We start from the raw sequence: 4,821 nt of genomic DNA, 5'->3' as shown, positions 1-4,821 counted from the left end.
AACTTTGTCACATTTTATCCACAGAACCAGATCTTTAAAATATATTAAAATAAATAAATAATGTTAAAATGTAATTGTCAATAAAATATATGGTAAAGATTAAATATGAGCTTTATAAGAAAAATATATAAATACAGTAAGGCCTCATAAATAATCAAAAGTGAAGTTTAGTAGTAAAACAAAATTACTACTAAAATTTTTGCAGTGATTTCAGAACAACAGTAATGTTTACAGATTTAATTTTTGTAAGTACAGAATTTAGTTACAAAATTACTATTTCAAAACTATACCAAAATGTTTATTCAGAAATTCCAATTAGCAATATTTTTTTTTTTGTAAAAATTGCTAATTAAAGTTCTCACAGTCCACAGTCTTTAGAAGTCCTTAAGAAGTGCATAATTTTCTATTACTGACTCAAAAACATTCATGGAAAAACATTTCTTTACAAAAATCATTCTCTGCTGGCCAATTAGAAACAAGATAAGAGAACAGTGTATAATCAAGACTTCGGTGGTTTAGAGTTGGAATGATTTATTAATGGGTTGTTCATTTTTGAACAAATTTAAAAAAGAATTGCCACAATTTATTCCTTTTGTAAGCAATTTGTCAATGATGTGAATTGCACATAGAAATATTCCAATCGTGAATGTTTTGATTGATTTTAATTTTTAATAAATTTAATGAAAAATTAATGTTTATAAAAATAATATTAAATAATAAATTCATCTTATAATAAAAACTTTTCTGTCAACATCCTATATACATGTTTATCAATTTTGTTCAAAATTACTGCAAAATAAATTTTAGAATTTTTATGAAATTATTATATATACAGTAGAATATGCAAGAGCTTGAAATAATTTTATTTTACTCATTTTTTACTTTATACTGACAGGGAAGGTCACACCTGATAGAAAATTTTGGCTGATGTTTTGCCACAAAATAGGCTACTATTTTGTAGAAAGAAAAGTCTCAGTTTAGTGATTTATATGGAAAGATAATCATAAGCAATGCCCGGTGTTTTGTGAGAAAATGCCATTTGAGTTTTATGAAATGCCTTAGTTTAAATAGTAGATATTTGAATTTCCGTTAGTAGAGTTAAATATCATAGGGTAGAAATAGCTGTAAATAATAAACTAATGAATTGTGGATCATGTCTTGTAATATATATTTTTTTTCTTTTTATTATTTTATCTTTTTAATTTCTGTTATTCAAAAACTTCAAAACACAAAATTTTAATTTTAACCTTATTTTTTCTGAAACTTATTTTGTAAAATTCAAATGACATTTTCTTGTGAAGGGATTGCCGATGCCATCTAATTTAAAGGCATGTAATTATTTTTCAATATGATATATTTTGTGATGAAATCTCAGATGAATGCTTTCTGTCAGGTGTGCCACCTCCTTGTGAGTATGAGATGTAAACATTTAGCTTTCACTTGTGTAAAGAATTGTGGAATAGTCCACTTATGTAAGTTAAGGACTGTATTCTATTATAATTTCTTAACAGGTAATAGTTAATACCTAAATTTAAATCAGTTTAACATTTTCTTTTATAAAATTTTGGTTTTTCATAAATTATGAATACATTAATCACAAACAAACTTAGTAATAAAAATGAAATTTTATGGTATGAGATCTTTTGCTTATTTGTTAAATACTAACTAGTTACAAGCTTCATTTATATTTATTTCTTCTATAATTATAACAAAATGTATGCATAGTCAACTGTTCAATATTATTTTAGATATAATCTTAAATGCAGGGCTGTTGAGTCGGAGTCGGGAGGAATTTTTGGCCAGAGGAGTTTGGAAAAAATGTGTCGATTCTGACTCCGACTCCCGCATTTTAAATTTACTTTAGTTTTTTTATATAAATGAAAGAAAATTTATTATATATTTATTAATTTTTTAAAATCCTTTTGTATTTTGTTATAATTCATTCATTTTAAATACAAATGTATCAATTGAATTTATTAAATATGTAGTATTCTTTGTAGTATTTGTGTTTAGTAGTTAAATTATTTTGACCAATTGAATTTGAATATTTTTGAATCATTCCTTTATTATCCCTGCTCTAAATAAGTACTCTTTTTTTCTGAATGAGTCAGACTAATTGATCAGAGTACATATTTTTCTTTTCTGAACAAGGGGCTGAAGTAGCTAGCTAGATCGCACACTTTTTAGTTGGACTAACTCTTCTGGAAGGGTGAAATTGCCCAAATGCTGTCAAATATACGTAGATGTAGAATTTTATTGCCCCCTTTCTCCTCTTATTAAATATTTGTTAAAAATTAATTTTTTTTTATACAAATAAATATTGTATACTGTAAGTTAAATATTAAAATACTAACTATAAAAGTACTTGGGTAAAAGTACCCTAGGCTCCTTTCAGAGTTCGGAGTAGGTTACCCCCCTGTGAGCACCTCTGCCCCCATAAAATGACTTCGTATTTAATTTTGTCAGAGTTGGAGTTGGCCTACTAAAATTATCAGGAGTCAGAGTTGAGTGTTTTTTACCGACTCCGCAGCCCTGCTTAAATGGTTAAAAAGGCTCACTATATTCAATTCTTTGTGTATTGATATACAGATTTTGAGTATATAAATGCTTAAAAATTTTCTTGCAGTTCTTAAAAGTTCTTAAAAAAAAGTACTTAATTTTTAAAGGAGAAAAGAAATTAGAACCATATATAGTATAGAACCAGAAACAATATTCTGAATGAATATTGTTTCTGAATATTCTGATTCTAATTTCCTAATGTTCTGATGTCCTTGTTAAGAGTAATAAGGAATGTTATATTGGATCTTAATAATCTGCAAGATTTTTACTGATAGGCTATATTTTGTTGAATTTTGTCAAAAAATGTTTATAGTGTATGAAATATACACAATAAACTACTTGCAGATTTCTTTCTTATACTATTTTCAGACTAAAAATGACTTCTTTAAGGAAAAAACCATCTAAATCAAGCAGTGTTTTCCTGATTCATAATAAAATCAGAAAAAGCTGCTGGATTATTCCATTATCTTTGTCACATAATCTAATATTGTAAGATTTTTATTGAATGTACTTTTTATGCTAGAAACAGATAAAGAATATGTTATGTATAACATACTTTATATCAGTTAATTGTTTTTTTTTATAGTTTTTACAAGAGCCTTAAAACTCCACTACTAAATTTAAAATAATATAAACTCAAAGAATTCTTTAATGGAGTGAAAGAAAGAAATGTACAACATAAGTCAGCAGTTTTGAGGTTAATTCAGCATCACACCTTAACTTCACAATAGAATTCCAAACATCTATTATAATAAATATAAGTTATCATTGCCAGATAATCATTATGTTAGTAGTATTAAATTCCACTAATATTCAGTTTCATGTATGTAGTAATATTCAGTTTCATGATGAGCATTAAGATCAGAAACACTTATAATATTATAAGTTTCTTTGTTTTTTACTCCATTTTTTGATTAATTTATATTTTAGCTTAACATGATTTATTTTGGCTCATAATATGTAAAATAATTCAGTGTGAAGTCTGTCTTGCCAGTCTATCATAGAACAGATCAATGCAATCTTTCTATGTTTTTAGCTTTTGTTTTTACTATAATAATGTGATAAATTATTAATAACTGCAAATATAATAAAAGTATATTGTTAGAATTTACAAATATGTAAAATAAATATATATACATATTTTGGAAGTAAATAATTTGTTATATTTACAGAACCAACTTTGTCACATTTTATCCACAGAACCAGATCTTTAAAATATATTAAAATAAATAAATAATGTTAAAATGTAATTGTCAATAAAATATATGGTAAAGATTAAATATGAGCTTTATAAGAAAAATATATAAATACAGTAAGGCCTCATAAATAATCAAAAGTGAAGTTTAGTAGTAAAACAAAATTACTACTAAAATTTTTGCAGTGATTTCAGAACAACAGTAATGTTTACAGATTTAATTTTTGTAAGTACAGAATTTAGTTACAAAATTACTATTTCAAAACTATACCAAAATGTTTATTCAGAAATTCCAATTAGCAATATTTTTTTTTTTGTAAAAATTGCTAATTAAAGTTCTCACAGTCCACAGTCTTTAGAAGTCCTTAAGAAGTGCATAATTTTCTATTACTGACTCAAAAACATTCATGGAAAAACATTTCTTTACAAAAATCATTCTCTGCTGGCCAATTAGAAACAAGATAAGAGAACAGTGTATAATCAAGACTTCGGTGGTTTAGAGTTGGAATGATTTATTAATGGGTTGTTCATTTTTGAACAAATTTAAAAAAGAATTGCCACAATTTATTCCTTTTGTAAGCAATTTGTCAATGATGTGAATTGCACATAGAAATATTCCAATCGTGAATGTTTTGATTGATTTTAATTTTTAATAAATTTAATGAAAAATTAATGTTTATAAAAATAATATTAAATAATAAATTCATCTTATAATAAAAACTTTTCTGTCAACATCCTATATACATGTTTATCAATTTTGTTCAAAATTACTGCAAAATAAATTTTAGAATTTTTATGAAATTATTATATATACAGTAGAATATGCAAGAGCTTGAAATAATTTTATTTTACTCATTTTTTACTTTATACTGACAGGGAAGGTCACACCTGATAGAAAATTTTGGCTGATGTTTTGCCACAAAATAGGCTACTATTTTGTAGAAAGAAAAGTCTCAGTTTAGTGATTTATATGGAAAGATAATCATAAGCAATGCCCGGTGTTTTGTGAGAAAATGCCATTTGAGTTTTATGAAATGCCTTAGTTTAAATAGTAGATATTTGAATTT

This window comes from Centruroides sculpturatus, unplaced genomic scaffold (assembly GCF_000671375.1).
Source record: "Centruroides sculpturatus isolate CEXI.00-Female unplaced genomic scaffold, Cexi_2.0 scaffold151, whole genome shotgun sequence".
Lineage (NCBI taxonomy): Eukaryota > Metazoa > Arthropoda > Arachnida > Scorpiones > Buthidae > Centruroides > Centruroides sculpturatus.
The sequence above is the reverse complement of the archived record's forward strand: the minus strand, read 5'-3'. Positions refer to the sequence as shown.